This window comes from Hermetia illucens, chromosome 5, assembly GCF_905115235.1.
Source record: "Hermetia illucens chromosome 5, iHerIll2.2.curated.20191125, whole genome shotgun sequence".
In the NCBI taxonomy this organism is placed as follows: Eukaryota; Metazoa; Arthropoda; class Insecta; order Diptera; family Stratiomyidae; genus Hermetia; species Hermetia illucens.
The window spans coordinates 71,237,364-71,256,020 of NC_051853.1; the positions used below are offsets into that span (position 1 = coordinate 71,237,364).

General features: G+C 39.4%; 1 protein-coding gene across 2 annotated transcripts in view; it reads right to left on the bottom strand.

Annotated features, from left to right (window-relative positions):
- The window catches only part of LOC119658283 (protein lozenge), a 126,240-nt gene that overhangs the window by 2,927 nt on the left and 104,656 nt on the right, over window positions 1-18,657 (bottom strand). The window lies entirely within an intron of this gene.

The window sequence follows — 18,657 nt, forward strand, 5'->3', positions numbered from 1 at the left end:
TAGTGTTTTCTGTGATATGTTTTTTTCTGAATACAAATCAGGTTTTACATTTTGAATGATCAGAAATATCTTCTGAAATTTCGAAAGCTATTATCTTCGAACCGTGTATTCAAATCTTCTCCCCATTTTCTCAGAAACTACTGAGCGGATTGTGATTTTTTTTAAATAATCGTAATAATCCTCATTATCGCCTGAGCTAGGATTTCCGAGGTTCGTTGAAAATCAGTCCCTTTTTTCGATGTTTTAGGTAAAAAAAATGAGGGTGAATTTGAAGGGTACTTTCGAGCCCATCCGATTAAAAAATTCAAAAAAGTGACTTACTGTTTCGTGCCTTGGGAGCTGCATGACCGAAAGTGTGGTACCTTTATGTATAATCGTAAACACGACATTAGTGAGAATTACATATATCCAGGTGAAATCCGCCTTATATATTCAGACTCAAACTAGGCCGAAGCGAGTCTTCTGTTTGAAGATTGAGGGAGTCCTAAGTGCGCATTTAGTTGATGTTGGACCGGACCAATTGGGAAGAAGCTTTCTTCCACATTGATGAGGCAGCGGTTGATGAGTTGCCTCTGCCTTACACCAAACCGTCAGTCATAATTTGGAATTTTTGGGTATTTAGCTAAAAGAGAGGTCACTGAACTGCAAATGTGGAAGAAAGTTTCTACCCAATTGGTCCGGACCGACATTAACTGGATGCGGACTTAGGACTCCCTCAATCCTCAAATAAAAATGAAAATCCCATTAATTCTACATCGAACCATATGTTCTAAGCACTTTTCACACTTTTTCCGGGCTCACCGTTTAGTCAAAAGCGCAAAAGAAGTTTGATCAAATCTCAAAAAAGGGCAATTTCAACATCAAATACAGCCCTGTTGACAACAATAACAACAATCGAATGCATTTTTTATGTTTATTCCATTCTTTATCTTTCAGACAGAAAAACCTGAATTTAATGTTTTTTCCTTCCCGACAAATGACTCCAAAGTCAGCGAAACCCATATTGCTGCTTTGCTGAATAGCTAATTATACATCACCCTCTCTAGCATCTTTGCTATGGTATCTAAAAGGCAGATAGGGTGATATAAGGAAGTTAAACAAGTGGTTTTTGGGCTCGTAGTAAGAACACCAGTTCCTTTTCCACTAGGCGGGGAAAATACCCATATATAAGTCATGGGCATTTTCCCCCCTTGTGAAAACAACTTTGTAAACCGTGCCCAAAAAGCTCGCGTTTGCCCCAAGTTGTAGTTTCACTTACTCTTCCCGATCATGGTCCTTTCGAAAATTAATGTATTCTTGATCCAATTCCTAGTGATTTGGCCTCTTTTGATCTTTGTCAAAGTCTTTTCCTCAGCGGCTGGACGACTTCAAAGTCCCAATTTTTTTTATTTCACCAATAGTGCGGTTTCGTATTGGAGAGCAAAATCCGTTTTCAGAATGTGACCGTTGCACGTCTGGGTTATCTTCAACACCACCGTTTACTCCAGTTTATCCATTGCTCCGAAAACCACTAGAACATTTTAACACGACTTCTAAAATTACCATGTTACCATTACAAGTGATGTGGAAAATGGAGGTATATGTACTCATTTTCATTTGCAAAAAGAAAAAAAAAAAATGTAAATTTCGACGATTACGTATACCAGTTATTAATGATCTATCATTAATAACTACTCTCTATAGACGAATGAGTGTCTGTTCTCAATACTTTCAAAGGTATTTGCAAATTTTTCACTGATAGGATATCGTCATATATGTGCAGCTGAAAAAAAACATCATCCTCACCATCAGTTTGGATTACGTGAAAGAAAATTCCTTCAGAAATAATGCAAATCAATTATTAAAATAGTCTATCCGTAAAAACTACAATACGTATCGTAAAATTCAGATAGTTTTAATCGAAACGCTGTTCAACAGAAAATACTGGTGGAGTAAGATAAATTGTTGCAGAGGAACCGAATTTGTCCGTTTTCCAACGTTCTCAAACACTGAACCCGTCAACAATGTCCACATAGCGAATTTTGCGGAAGGATTTGAATCTAAATCCTTATAACGTACAATTGGTACAGAAATTAGAACCGGCAGATTATTTTCAACGTCGTTGATTTGTTGATCAATGGCCAGGGTACTGATTTTTTAAAAAAAGTTGACATCTTTTCAAAAGAAGCTCATTTGTAAGCTTTTGTGTAAAACAGAACCTTATTAAAATCGCATTTTTCTCGGAAGCGGCTATAGCGATTGACACCAAATTTGGTGAAAAGGTGGAACTTCGATCGTGATTTAGGTCGAACTTAAGGAGGACAGAAACGGGGTGTAGATTTTTTTTTAACAAATATCGTCATGATACCCCACATGACGATATTTGTTAAAAAAATAAATGGTCTCGGTTAATACTATCCGATGCCGTTCTTGGTTTTGACATCTGTTGGCAACGTTGGCGAGTTGGAAAGTGATGATTTCTTTCATTCTCAGAAAAAAATCAGGAGGCTACCACTACATGGTGCCTAGGCTCTGAAATACCCTCCATACCGATATCTGTCCAAATAAAGTTAATAATAGTATATTACTATAATTTTCAGTAATTGATTGTAAACCAAGCCTTAAGTTTATCCTGCAATCATGACATTTTGCAGCAATGTAGGCTATAATATAGATCCTACTAAGTTTGGTGGAAATCGCATTTTTACTAACAAAGTTATAATAAGTCAAAGTTGTCGCTTCTGCGCAAATTCAAGACTTTGAATGTCAGTATCACGCAAAAGTGGGTATTCTCACATCAAATATGCATAGGTTCTAATGGAACCAATGCCCACTCAAATAAACAAACAAAACCTTTCATACCTGAAGCGTCCAGCTTCCGGTTTCCCCTTCTTAAAAGGCTGATGAAAATCCAGCAGCAGCTCCAAGCACCCAGATTTCATGTATTAAGCCCATTGTACTATCCATACAAGGGGCCTATTCAACAAGAGAACCCAATGGTTGAAGGGCAAAGTGCCATCTCTCAATCTCGATGCCCTGAGCGGCAGCGTTTGTTTCCTGACCAACGCAATAGTAAACCTTGTTTTGTTACGGGGCACACTATGAATCCCTTCCTGAAATTTCTCATGGTATCGAAACTCAAGCGCATCCCATACGCCACCATCAGACTATGTATCAAAATGGGTTTTATTATGGATATGCACACTCAAAGAACCTCCTGTTGAGCCAGTCCGCGGGTCTGTAGAGTTTCGGATATTCTTCCCGGATTACCGTGTTAATTTGGAGTCGAAGTGCGCTACTAAATACTTGACTATTTGTACCAGCGAACCTAGCATCTAGTGAATATGACTATAGTCCAGTCTTCTTAGCGCTTACAATGAGTCGATTTCGCCAGCCCTAACTGTGGATTATCTACAGACTAGATCGTTCGAAAATATTTGTGTAAAGGGCGGGTCAACCGAGAAGGAAGGAAGTTCGCGCGCCGGCGTTGTGCTAGGCCGCCAGCCGTGGCGGCGGCAGTACAGTGCGCCGGCTGAGGTGAATTCACCACGGCAATGTAGTCGTAGTTCATGCCTTCGATATGCCGCCACACCTTTCTGCTAGGCATGCTGCCTACACTGAAGCAGCTACCTGAGAATATATATGTATACTGTTTACGAGCCGGTCTAGCATTTTCATTCCTTTTAGTAGAGAAAAAGTTAGAGTAATCAGTCCGAAGGTTTTTGCGTCCGCGACGATGGGTTTCTCTTAGCTATGATTTTGGATACAGTCTGGGAAGTACACTTCAAACAGATGGATTGCCGTTTCCTCAACGTTTTCTATGTACCTCCCCCTATGTAAAATTAGGTTATTCAGCTGTCGCTACAGTCTTTGACAAAGATCGGTTTCAACTTTAAGCGAATTAGTTTCTATGCAAAAGCGTCTCCATGATCATTGCTTAGTCGACTCTATCCTCTTCTTCAACGCTTTCTGCGCCTCTTTCTACCGCTTCCAATTTACAGATGAATCAGACTTGAAAACCCCTTTGAGAGGAGTCTTGCCGTTCTTCTTTGTTTTGTTAATCGCAGTCCATCATGATATTTTACCCTGTAGTGAGTAGAAACTAGTTGTAAACCTGTGAGTTGTTTTTTCAATTCCGGTAGTAGATTTGATATGCCCCACAGGCATCGTGACTCGAGCGCTTAGTATAATAATAGCTTGTATGTCGTCCAGTTTGTCTTCTGAGGATTGCGAGATGGTGCGGCTGAATGATGCGTATTATGAAATAAATGCGTCTGTGAACTAACAACATCATATCTCCAATTTCCGACAAGAACAGTTATTAAAGGAAATCCACGCCATGTGGCTTATGCACACCAAAATACTTTTTAACAGATGACTGCAAGGTCAGTAAGATGTCCCGTGTAAAAGTGGCAAAGTAGTTTTCTAGCAAAGTATTCGCGTATCTTTTTGGAATGCTCCATCAAATGGCCGGAAGCCTTTTTGCGGTAAAAATGGCGAAGTTGCACGAAAGCTGAAAGTAATACCAAGGACGAAAATAAAAGACATCATTTTGGAGCATCACAAAAATGCAGGCGATGAGTACGCGAGCATTGTCAAACCGAGCACCAGTTCTACTGGACTGGACGGCAACGGTCGGTTAGAGGCTGGATAATTTAGTGTAAACAATGTATATCTAAAAGTAGCGAAGATGCAGAAGCATGAGGATGTACTGAAGCGCGATGTTGAAACTCTTTTGGAACAGCATATCATGATTGAAGCACGCCGTCGTCAAAGAACAGCAGGCGGAGATTGTAGCCATTAAGGAATAACAAAAACTCAAAATTTGAATTGGGAATCATTTCTAGTATCTTTCAGCGATTCATAACCGGATAGAGAAAAATTACTGAAACCGCAATCACAATTAGAGCGACGGTGTTGCGAAATCAGGAAATCTAATGATGCCATTAACATGTTATATCTGAGCGGCGTTGAAAGTCTCTCTCAGACGCTGGCAGTATACACCCAGCGAAATAATTATATGTGCAAACAATTATTTTGAAATTGATAACAAAAGTGGTTTTATTTGATTTTGTTTATATTTTTATTGAAACAGGTTTAATATAAGAATACAAAAAATAGATTGCCCTTTTTATTCTGTTGGCTCTTTTAGTCAATATAAAGTGAAAAAATTAAGCTCCGAAGGAAATATTTATATGTGCAAAAGTAAATTAGATTATAAAAAAAATAAGAAAGATAAGCTATAAAAACAAGAATTGATATTTTAGTATTTAGTATGGTCTCCATTATTATAAACCACTTGACTTAATCTAAATGGCATAGAATTAATTAAGGAATGGAGCGTAGAATCGTCGATTTTGGCCCATTCTTCCTTGATAGCTTCTTTGAGGTCCTTGAGGGTGTCAAATTGGCGGCCATTTTTATAGACTTGCTGAGAAAGAATACTCCACAAATTCTCCACTGGATTTAAGTCTGGACTGACAGCAGGCCACTCCAATAAAGGGACATTTTTGGAAGCAAAGAATTGCTTTGTAAACTTAGCAGAATGTATTGAAGCGTTGTCCTGCTGAAAAGTCCAGGACTCACCATAAATATCTTCAGCAAAGTCTAACAATACATCGTTAAGGAGTTCCACGTACATCTGCGCGTTGACTTTATGCGAAATAAAGCAAATTGGTGTCTTTCCATGGTACCCGAAACCTGCCCATACCATCAGAGATCCGCCGCTGAAATTGCGAGAGTAGCGCGTCTGTCGTGGTTGTCTGGAATCTCGCCAATACTTTTGGGAACCATCTGGTCCATCCAGATTAAACTTTTTCTCATCGCTGAAGATGACATTTCCCCACTCTTCTCGCCAAAATTTATATTTTTCAGCGAACTGGAGACGTGCCTTCTTATGGTGAGGGAAGAGTCTGGGTTTGGCACTGCGGTTTTCATATCGAATGTTACTGTTTTCATGTAAAATTTGTTGAATACGACGCCTAGTCACTTCCAGATCCAGTTCTGCTTTAATTTGTCCAGCACTCATGTTTTTGAACACAGCTAGGCGACCGATTTCCCGTTTGGTCCTATCACAAACCATGGGTTTTCTTCCACTTCGCTTTATTTTGGCATAATTTTCAGAGTCGTCCAGAAAGTTTCTAATCGTATTCCGATGGCGATTAACTCTTGCAGCAATTTCCGCAATTTTCATACCACATTCATGAAGACCAATTACGATCCCACGCTCATTTTCCGTCAGAGTGGTTCCACGTGGCATAGTGCTTTAAAAAAAATTTTTCTGTTCGAAAAATAACTATTTTAATCTATAAATATAAATTTACCTTCTTCTTGAATTTCCTTACTGATTAAAATACTCACAAAACGTAATTACTTTCACACTGCGCGCTTCAAAACACTATCGCTATTGAAATGCACATATAAATATTTCCTTCAACAGACAGACGCCGCCGCAGGTTTTTGTTAAATAACGGTACCGCAACAGAGCGAAAATGAAAAAAAACCGATTGTGTTAAGAAACTACACACATACACGAAGTTATCTGCGTACTCAATGAATAATAACAATTATTATAAAAAGAAATCATACCAAATATATTTTTGCACATATAATTCTTTCGCTGGGTGTATGCTACGGCGCATTCCTACGCATTTTGTGGATAAAGAAAGATTGTTTCACAGTAGACATCTGTGTTTTTGCCCTTACGTGGAACGGAGTTCATTTGACTTTTCTTTACTAAAAAAACGTAATCATGTAATAAATATTTGATAATGCATTTACACCAACTTAAAATGAAGCCGTCGAAAAGAAGGTTTACACATCCCCACCCGCAGTCAACGCGTTGAAAAAATAGAACAAAGTGATCGGAAACGAATGAGAAGGAAGTAAGAGCACCTGAAGAAAGGGCACCAATCAGAGCATTGGGTAGATAGCAGCGATCCTTGCTCGAGACAAACAGGTTTAGGCGTTGGCAGTACAACTTTGGTCCGCTCTCCATAAGTTTCGTCCCTCACCGTATCTTTCAATTTTTCGAAAAGTCCAGCAGACTTTTTATCATTGATATTTTGTTTATACCCATGCTCATAGTGATGAACCCAAAGTTAATCTCCAGTAACAATGTGGTCCAAAATGTCTTTTTTGTTTTCGCTTTTCTGGCAAATAACATCTCTTCTTCTCTTCTAGAATGGTTTCAGGAATTGTTCCTGCCTTAGCAAGGTACTTGATTATAGCGCAAAACTCGATTTTCTATATGGTGGTGGGTTGATTTGCACACGAACTGGTATAAATCCTTAATATGTCTATTCCACGAATTTATTGACCCCTCCTTGTAGACGTAGTGTAAACTAGTATGTACTGTTCTATTTTTAAAAACTTTGAATTCAGACTACACGATTATATTATTATTATATTTTCCAAAACTATGCAAGCCGTATCATTCAATAGTATAAAGGGAAATCTGCCCGCTTTCTCCAGTTTCTTTAGTCACTTATTCGAACTCGGGTTCCCAGTAGAAAGTTTTTCTCTACTTCTTGATCAATTTGTACGAGCTATCTTTTTTTGCAGTTAGTGATTCAAATAAGGTTGGATTTATGGAATAAAAACAAGGTGCCTCCCGCAGCAGCATTACAGTAGTAAGTAATAATGTTATTATAATTGCATTTGGTACTTGAATATAAACTAAAGCTTCAAAGTTTTGAAAGAAATCGTTTCCATCTAGAGTTTGTATGTTAGTTATGAACCAGGTGACGACAACCCCCGGAGCTTCCACTCGCAGAGAGCAACTGTGTTAAGCGTTAAACGTATTGGTTGGTGTCATAACATCCGCCGTTTAACACAGCCTTCAAGATACAGATCAGCATAGTCAACAAAAAACAAAGCTTGCTGCTGGCGAGGTGGATGGGGATTCGTTGGGACTCAATTATAAACTCGAAAAATCAAAGCTATGCGGGAACCCGCTTCCTTTAACGCTGAACACCTTGAGTTGTGCGGACGCTATTCCCTATCAAAAGTGTGGAAAGCACTAAGGATTACCTACGTTTCACTATGGAAGAACTGGAAAAGGCAGTCCTCTTTATGAAAAATAAGGAGGAGGTAGTCCTCTCTATGAAAAATAAGGAGGATTCTCACCAAAACCTGACGGTTTCCTGGTAGAGGTATATAAACTGATGTTTCACCTATTTCTTCTGTTATGTATATCGTTTTTTCGGTTTATTTTTATAGTGGAGCGAAAAAAAAAACCAAAAAGAAAAGGACTAAATTTGTTTTGTTTGCCGAATAAAAAGTTTTTATTCCTCATATACCGTTATTTCGAAGACCAGTTGTCCAATGAGTTTTAGTCAGGTTGCCGCCCGGCGCATTCAATGTTTGCCTGAAGACGAGCACTTTTACTTGCCAGTGGAAAGTGACGAGGCTCGTGAAAATATTCGAAAAGATCATGAGGAGTAGACTCGTCGAAACGATACGTAGTGCAGAGAACTTATCCCCAAGTCAATTCGATTTTAGAGCAGAGAGAACCACAATTGATGCTAGAGGTCAGTGGATACTGTTCATCGCGCTTAGGCATTCACTGTTAAGATATGCTAGGTACACTATAAAATTAACACCAAGTACTTGGCTACCTATTGCAGATATTAAGGAATTACCTGAGAGACCGCTTCCGGGTTCTAGGAGACGTTGGAGGGCCAGAGGAAGATTACATCGTCACAGGGCCGGGCTTCTGAAATTTTCGCCTTGCGAACGAAAAAACCGAACGATCCTGTAAACTGTGTCAATCGCCAAGTTGATTATAGAATCAAAACCAACGAGTTTTTTCGAGCAAATCAAAGCCGCAGCTAGAGTATCAGCCTTAAGTCAGCTCATGGCAAACGTTACGGGTCCCACTTCTAGCATAAAACATTTTATCATAAGTGTATCGCAATCTGTTTTGCTCTCTGCCGCTGACATTTGGCTTGATGCTCCTGGCGAAGAAGTATATCATAAGCCCCTCGCGCAGGTACAGAGGTGGGGAGCTGCGCGTAATCTCAGAACCAGCTGTAATAGTTATCGCAGGAGTGATCCCTGTCGTCCTCTTTGCTAAGGAACGCAAGACCATCCAAACGTCCAAGGGAAAGAACTCTCTTGCTCGTAAAGGACATTAAGTGAATGGTAACTCACTTAAGCTATGGGAAAAGGAATCAATTGGCAGATGGACTACCCAGCGCAGTGGTCCCTGGCAGATCTAAAAGTATGGTGGGATTTTTCCCTTACTCATGGTGTTTTTCAATGTTACCTGCACAAGATTTAGAAAACACAACTGCCTGACTGTGTGTTCCGCAATGGAGTCGAACGACGCCGATTACACTTTTTTTTTTGTAGAAGGTGGGATAGAATTCGCCAGTACTTTTTTATAGATACAAATAAATTTTCTCCGAATAACATTGGTAGAGAGATGGGGCACTGGCAAATTGAGCCGTTTTGCACATATTGCTCGGGCTCTTATTCTCGCCAAGGAGATGGACTACAGCCAGCAAAGGGACCGGATGGCAAGGGTTTCTGTGAACTAGCAATTCCCTATCTCCTCTCCCCCTCTTTAATGAACGAAATTGCCTGACTTCATTGGGAAAGCTAATCCTAAGTATTGTGTCAAACAGTTAGTTCTCTAATGAATGGGAGGTGTAAGTTGGTAGTCCGAGGGCTTATGGATACGGGAGTCCAATTTAATGACACATTCTCATATCTTACCCAAAAAAAAAAAAAAAACGCGAATATGACCACATATAAACATGAAGTAAATAAAAGATAAAGAAATACTTTGTAAACAGAAAACAAATTTCTAAGCTACGAAATTAGAATGACTTAATCCAATTTCAGAGCAGCACATGTAAATAAATCGTTTGCTCTAATTTACAAGCTTTTCTAATTCTAATTCTACTGTATTATAATTCGTTCTGTGATTTTGGGGAGATATCTTAAACAATCATATGTACCTGCAAAAAAATTTTCTGTATGTCAAACATGTCTTATTTATTACCTTTGTGTTACTTACTAAAAAAAAATACAATATTCTGAATTTGTCCCAATTACTATGGAAGAGTTCGCTGGTTTGTGAGATTAACATCAAAGCCTTATCAAGATTTTTATTAGGTTGTGTATATGACCCTTCTAATCAAGTGACACAGTTTACCCTTTACCCTATAATAATGAATAATATCTGAAGGCAATCTAACCCCCCTAAATGACTAATTTATGAAAATACTTGAATTCATTAACTCATATCAGTCAATTTGAGTTCTTCTTGTAGCGACATATGTTGTAGACGCTGTTCCTTCAGCTCGCACAATACAATTTCAAATTCACACGAATTTCCTTCAAGCTTCCTACGCATTCTGAGTCTCCAGGAAAATTCATTTTGGATGGGGCAATGGCACACCCGAAGGTAATTAATAACAAAATATGTCAAGTGCAGCTATGAAAGGCATATCAAAGATATGTCCATTATTTTCGTATCTTAAATGAGAATATGTCGAACAATCACAATTTATTAAAATTTATAATGACAAAAGCATGATTTTCGGAGTGTTATGCCTTGGGCGTGTGTGCGTTTGATATAAGGATACTAGCAATTCCGTTACTGCCTTTTCTCTTGGTGTGGAGCTCAGCAAATAGAAAGGATCCCTGAACGATACTTTACGAGGTTCAATTTTGACAAAAAATTGCTTTTGAACTTTCCACGTGTGCGATTTTTCTCTCTAATGAGGATTCACTGGAATAAAGTAAAATGTAGCTTCTAGTTTGGAGCAAAGTTGTTGTAGAGAGCACGGCAAACTAGGGAACTGATGGAAGGGAACCATCATATCCGAAGTATCGTGCACAGTAACAATTACATGGCCCTATCGCAGCTATTCAGTTATAGCATGTCGTGATGTCACCTCCTTCGATTGCTAAAACATTATGAAAGGTAATATTGTTCAGGCTACGCCTCGATTTCCTCACTTGCGCACATACTTACGTTGAATTCTGTTGTCAAAGTTTGTCTCATCATTATTCGCATATTTAGATTAATTATTATTGTAGAGGGAATTCTCTTGTTATCCTAGAAGACTTTATGAAATTTTCATCTTATCCTTTGCAGAGAACTAATTAGGAATAATCGCGGAAATATGATGCTATTCAGGCAAAGTGAAGCGGATAGTAGCAAGGGTCATAAGATATAACTATAGAGTAACTAATGCCCGGCGCTAATTTGTTGCAATTTCGTTTGATGATTCAGGAGAGAATATCAACGTTTCTCCATAGCAAGGTTACTAAATACTTCATGTCAGTTTAAAGTAAGGAACCATTCTGGCTTTGCTGATAAGCTCCTTTGTAAAGGTTTTCTGAGCTGATAATGGGTGAATCTCTGCCGTTATTCAATCATGGAACATTATATCCAGGAAACCATACACAGATAAAAGTTTCGCTTTGTATTCATACAACTGATTAATGAAGTTAATATGAACTGGTCAATGCCAGAAACCGTCTCTATCAGGGTCTGTATCAATTTACAAAGCCTTAGAATAGTCCAAGTGTGAAGTCGATTTAATTAAGAAAGATGTCTGTGAAGCCCAATCCAAGTGTGCTTACCTACCGCATACAGCGCGTGTTGGTAAATTGCAATGTGTTGCTTCAAACTGTCACAGTTTTTAGTTTCATCTTTTACCATTTCTACTGCTCAGGTCAGTAAGAAAGACTATCCGCTAAAGGTAGAAAATGAACTAGACTAGACATCTTGTGTTGCTAGGCAAGGAAAAGATGTATCTACCACACACAGTCAATGATTATTGAATGTCACGGTAACATTATCGCTGCTCCCTGTTCGCAGAATGCATGCATGGCCCAACATAAAGTATTATTAGCGTTTACAGCAGCCCAAGTGCACACTTCATTTTGTAACGAGAGATCTGTTCGCAATGCATCCATTAAATGGATCTGGATGTGCTGAAATGTAACGTTAAAACATCTAGCATTAAGCGAAACCTTATTAGTCAACTGGAAGATACATTTCGAATGGTTATACGATTCTTGATATGTTATGTAATATGTAGGTTTGGTGCTTTCGTACCATTTCACGACAATTGAGAAAAATCTAGTCTTATCTTTTTATGCGCTACATGCTTGCGTTGATTAATGCATACAGGGGGCGACCTCGTTAAACACCTAATTTACTACCCTTTGAATGTTTGAAGTACATTTCATATCTATTCAATGGACGAATTATTCAGACGAAGCGCTTATAAATCGAATTCAAAGTAGTCTTCCATCTAACAAAAAGTTCAAAGCGGCGTCCGTCAGGACTGTATTCTTGCCATAGCGTTCGTCAGGACTGTATTCCTGTTATATTATAGATACTATTTCTTGTATGCTGCCATAACCAGACATGAATAGTGGGGACCATGAGCAAAAATATACTATATCCCCTCAAACACATCAACTACTTGCAGGGGCTCTAGAATCCGTGGAGGAGGTAAAGGGTATTGTAACTATTAGTATTATAACTACCAACGAAACCAAGATTTTCAGGCTGTTGAGTCTCCCACTGTTCTTCTTTCTATGGGAAATGAAAAGTATTTTTACTTAAAAAAAAAGTTTCATCATTAAGTGATAGCCTGTCTTGAAGTGGAAATATCAATAATTGTTGGTAACAGCATAATTTTAAATATATGATATTATTCTTTTCCATTTTGTACTTTTGTGTTTCGTTTTTAAAGTTTTTGTTTGCAAAACAAACCCTTATTAAAATCGGTTCAATGTCTGTCTGTCACAAGCACTTTTCTCAGAAACTGCTATAGCGATTGACACGAAATTTGGTGAGAAGGTGGGAATTGTGGACCCCCATACATCCAGTGAGTGATATCCTTCTAGGTTGAATTTAGGGGATCCCCATACATGTAAAAGGGGGGTGTAAAAATTTTTTCACCGAATGTAGTCATGTGGGGTATCAAATGAAAAGCCTCGATTAGTACTTTTCGAAGCCGGTCTTAGTTTTGAGATTTGTTAGAAAAGCGGGGAGTGGTGGAAATTAATGATTTCTTTAACGGACCCATTCTCAGAAACTACCCAACCGAAAAATCTGAAAAAATCAGGGGGCTGCCTCTATATGGTGCCCAGGCCTCAAAATACTCTCCATATCGATATTTGTTCAAATTAAGTTAATAATAGTGTATTACCGTATTTTTGGGCAAAATTGAATAAAACCCCCCATTAGGTTTATCCCAGAGTTATAGAACTTAGTAATAGTATAAAATATAATATGAAGCATATTATCCCCAATCAAATTCATACTATTAGTAACAAAGTTACAGTAGCTCAAAGTTGTCTTCACCGTGTAAACTTACAACCGGAAGTACTAATTCTGACATGCTAAATGCATATACATAACGGACTACGTACAAATGGATAGATACTCGTATACTCACAGAAGAAGCAAATATAACCTTTCATACCTGAAGCGCCCAGCTTCCGGTTTCCCGACTTGTTTATTTTAAAAACTTAGTATTTCTATTTTTACTCTAATACATGCTTTCCTTCGATGTCTATAACATACTGCCGACCGCCTGGTGAAAACAAAATCCCTTTTTTATAAAATTCAGATGAGTTGCATGAGAAGAAATCTGTAAGTCCAATTTTTAGAGCGTCTTCGCTAAAAATTCCTTTCTTTTAAAATAATTATCCCAGGGCGGAGCAAATAAAAAGGATCAACTTCTGTCATTCTGACTCCACAATTTTCCTCTGAGTGAATCAAGCAAATAGGATGATCTCGCAACAGCCCTTCGTAAAAGGCACATCGGTATTTGGCAAATGCTGCAACAAAGAACGCGAATGCGATAAAAACGGCTATAAACTTCTTTATTTTGATAGCCTACACACTCACTGTTGGCATTTATCAGCTTATCGTTCGATTCACTTTTTCGCCGCATAGGTCGACCTGTTTCCGAGATAATTTTGGCAAATTCTCGACACAATGAGCTACTGGCCTGCTGATGACTATATCGACATTGCGGACGATCTTAATGGTCGTGTGGGTGAAAATACAGACGGCAACACATGCCACAGGGGAAAACGTTTCGAGCACGCAATTAGCGGATACCAGATTTTGTGGATACTCACGACCTCATACTTTCCAACATAGAGTTTGTTAAACGATTGTCTCATCTTCCTACATTTTATAGTGAGAACAGTAAACCGCAAATCAATAATATTCTCATCAGATGAAGGTGGGTTATAACCGTGACTGGTTGCAAATCCATTCTCTATAAAACTATTGCACCTCAATATCGACCGCTAATTCCAGTCTTCTCTCAAGCTACTGATAAAATAGCGTGAGGAACTTCATTGGCCCGGAAATAAATCGTGGAACCAACGATCCACGCGGTCTATGCAACCTTCGAGATCACCAAGCCTGATAAGCGGTTCATCAACAGAGACATTTGGCTTTGGAATGACGATGTCAAAATGAAATTCCGCGAAAAAAAACGCCTCTTCCATAAATTTCTCAACGATAAAATGCTGGCCAATTAGCGATTTTACAAGAATGTTATCCGGGAAGCAAAGAAAGGGATTGCTCTTACTGGAGCAGTTCATTACAAGGATCTTTACGGTAAACCGGACACTCAGGATGGCAAAAAAGATTTGTATCGAATTGTTGAAGCCGGCAGCAACACACACAAGATATTGAATACTTCTGTTGCTTCAATGACAAGAACGCTATTTTGCTTACCGATCAAGGAGCCGCGACGAATCGATGGCAAACATTTTACGAGATTTTCTAATGAAAGAATTTGCTCATTGTCCACTTCCACAATCATTGCCGACATTTGGACCGATTCCACCTGTCAACGCGACTGAAGTTGAGGAAGCAATCTAAAGAGTGAAATATGGGACGATATCGAATCTGAGCTCTGGAAAACGAAGAGGGGGATCCAACACTGATGCTCAGTGATTTCTTTAACCGGGTCTGCGGCAACACCTTGTACCAGAAGAACTGGTGCTACTATGATCCGAAAAGTAAAGTTCGAAGTGTGGCGGGTATATCGAAACCGCTTCGTGTCTTCGTAGATGTTCATCAGCGTTCAAGCGTCCTCTCACCACTCCTGTTGTTACTATTATGGACACTGTCATGCGGGTTATCCAATGTCCAGCGCCCCCTATACACTGCTTTATGCAGATGTTTTCCTAGCGTCTCATAGTAAAGCTGATCTCGAGCAACTTGTTCAAGAATGGAATAATCGCCGATTTCAGACTGAATCGAAATAACACAGAGTTGAATGAAAGTTTAATTACCCCCGCGATACCTGGGAGAGCATAAATAAAACGATTCTGGATTTCTTTCTTCATTCATCCCCAAGCACTGAGGAAGGCGCCGAAATATGCATATTTGCAAAAAAAAAGTAAACGGAAACGGTTTTAATTGTTATTTATAGTTACAAAACTTTAATTAAACCTAGGTTTTTGTTAATGTTTATATCTAATTCTGGATGAATCTACAAAGTAAATTTATCCATAAGATCGCTGCAGAAAAGAAAGATTTTGCAGTCATAGCATATTCCTTCATACTCCTCTCGTTTCCAGGTTTCCATGCCTATTTAAACTAAACTGCTTTCTACTAAAGAAACCGACATTATATAACTAGTTAGTATTGCATTATCGTCAGCAACGTAGAGGCAGCTAACTGTTTATTTGTGTTTAATTTTGTCGAATATAAAAGGCATTCAATAAACTCTCTTGGGGCACGACTGACCTCATGACAACATTGCATTTGGTGTATATTTTGTAATTAGCAACGGACGTTTTACTTGTCAAAAAGGACTCTAGAGAATTATGACTATTTCAGAGAAACGTTATTTAATTCTATGATCAATCATGATCTTCATGATGGCCACTATTCCAACAAACTTTGTCGAATGTCTAGGCATCGTTTAGAAAGACAACAACTGAACAATATTATTGAGTACCTGAGCGACGAGTCAACGAACTTTCTCAACGATTCTAGGTTTCACCTTGACTCGAAATTGTTTTGTTGACGCGGCAGGACGGGTCCCAGTCATGTCGTGAAATGGGCAAGAGTTTTTGACGCATGGACGGCGTCAGGACGTAAGTTAGTGTGAGCAAAACAAATGCGTGTCTGTAAGCTAAAAATTAGCATCCTGACTTGAAAAACCGAGGAATTCGCAAGAACCCATCGGAAAAAGCGTATTGATATCTGCGCTCTACAAGAAAACCCGATGGTATGGGGCCAAAAGCTGATGCCATTAAAGAAGTCGAACGATTTGTTCACCGGCTGATCAAGCTCACCATTATATTAGATGATCGCACTACTCACTTTTTCGCCAAGTATGCACCACAGACTGATGCCGAGAAAGATGCTTTTTGGCAACTTCTCGATGCAAAGGCCTGCAATGTGCCTGCTGATGACTATATCATCATTGCAGGCCACCTTAATGATCATTTGGGTAAAAAGGTAGACGGTAACCGGTGCCATGGCGAAAGGGGTTTGGAGCGCGCAATGAATGTGACGATCGTATAGTCCATTTGGTGCTCAACCATGAGCTTGTATTTATGCATACATGGTTCATCAAATGAATGTCCCATCTTTCTACATTTTATAGTGGGAATAGTAAAACCCAAATCGACTGATTCATAAGTCGCCGACATTTTACCAATAATTACAAAGCCGTTCCCTATGAAACCATCGCATCTCAACATCGGACGTTGCCGTCTTGTGAATCAAACCATCGATAAAACAGCGTGAAGAACGCGCTGGCCCGCCGCGCATTAAATGGTGGCGATTTCGTGAGAAGAAAGACGAAGTGTTGTCACTTCACGAATGTGGAAGAATCGATCGACGATGTTCAAATGAAGACTTGTGAGAAGAAATGTCTCTACCACAAAACTCTCGACAATAAAACGCTCGTCTATTGGTAAATTTATAAGAATCCCAGCGGGAAGCAAAGAAAGCGATCGCTGTCACCCGGGCGGTCTATTATGAAGACCTTTTCGATAAACTGAATACTCGGGATAGCAAGAGAGATCTGTACTTGCCAAAAGTCGACACAAAAGCGAACACTTTGCTTACCGATCGTCGAGCCGCGGCGGACAGATGGCGAGAATACTTCGAGTAGATTTCAACTGAAGAATTTGTTCATTCTCCATTTCTACAAGTATTGCTGACATTTGGAGCAATTCTACCTGTAAGCGCAACTGAAGTCGCGGAGGCAACAAAAGGAATGAAATCGAGAAAAGCAACAGGACCTGACGACAACGCATCTGAGCTCTGGAGAGCGAAGAGCTAGAACGCAAAACAGTGGCTCAGTGAATTTTTCAATCGGGTTATTGAGGAAGTTCGGGCACCATCTGACTGACAAGAAAGTACCACAGTTCCAATATGGAACTGTGCCACACGAACTCATCTGGTATGTTCTGTGCAACACCTAGTACCAGAAGAACTCTTGCACTAGATTAAATTTCTCACGAACCGAAAAGTAAAATATGTAGTGTGACAGGCATATCAAAACTCATTCGCTTCGTGTCTCTGTCGGTGTTCCTCAAGGAAGCGTCTTCTCACCACTCCACTTTGTGCTTGTTATGGGCATTGTCACGCGAGACATCCACTGTCCAGCGCCCTATACATTGCTTTATGGAGATGATGTTTTTCGAGCATCCCAATACAAAGATCTCGAGCAACTTCTTAAAAAATGGCATGACCCCCTCATGCAACACAGTCTCAAATTGAATCTGAATAAAACAGAATTTATGACTTCCGATCCTCATGAAACAGGCACTGGTGACCTGTCTAGAACTGAGCGATTTAAACATCTCCGATCAATACTATCGGTTAATGGTGAATGTTATTATGAAATTTTTTCACGAATTAGCACAACCTGGATAAAATGTCATTTTTTGTGACCGACGTATCAACGAACGTTTCAAATCGAAAGTTTACCGCCGTGTCGGTGGTTCTGAGTGTTAAAAAATAATGAACGACACCTCGCGGTAACGGAGGGAGAGATGTTGCGTTGGACGAGTGTCGTAACACGACATGATCACATCCGAAAAGAGGATATCTACGATCGATATGGGTTTGCGCCCATCGTGGAGTTTGAATGGATGGCAATTTACTTGCCAATATTAGTTGGAACATCGCAGTTGATGGGAAACAAACAAAAGGCCGGAAGAAACAACGATGGCTTAGTAGTAAGCTTCGTGGTGATTTGAAAGCCTTGCGACTCCATCCAGATCAGGCCCCAATGGGGATCTTGCGTGTAGTGATCAATTCCACGCACGGAATGTCATTGCGTATACGAGCGTTAGCTACGAGGTGCTTAACTGGTGCATGTATCGATGACGCCTAGATGATTTCCTTGTGTATGTTTCCCCATCTTATGCGTCACATACACGATACCAACAGCATAAAAAACGCGGAATTCTTCACGCGCAAGTAATTGAAGAACTTCGAATACGTGCAGCGCTTTTCTTCCATCGTACAAATTCAAGTAACGCGTCGGATGATGAATTTCCTGTACGTACTAGTAAGCGGTAATGGGAAATATTTGTTTGTTTAGGATAATCATAGATATGTATCTCTTGGAGTTTGGAAATATATGAAGGAATATTTTGAATTTTGAGCAATATTCGAATGACTAAACGTACATTGAGAATTCCTCA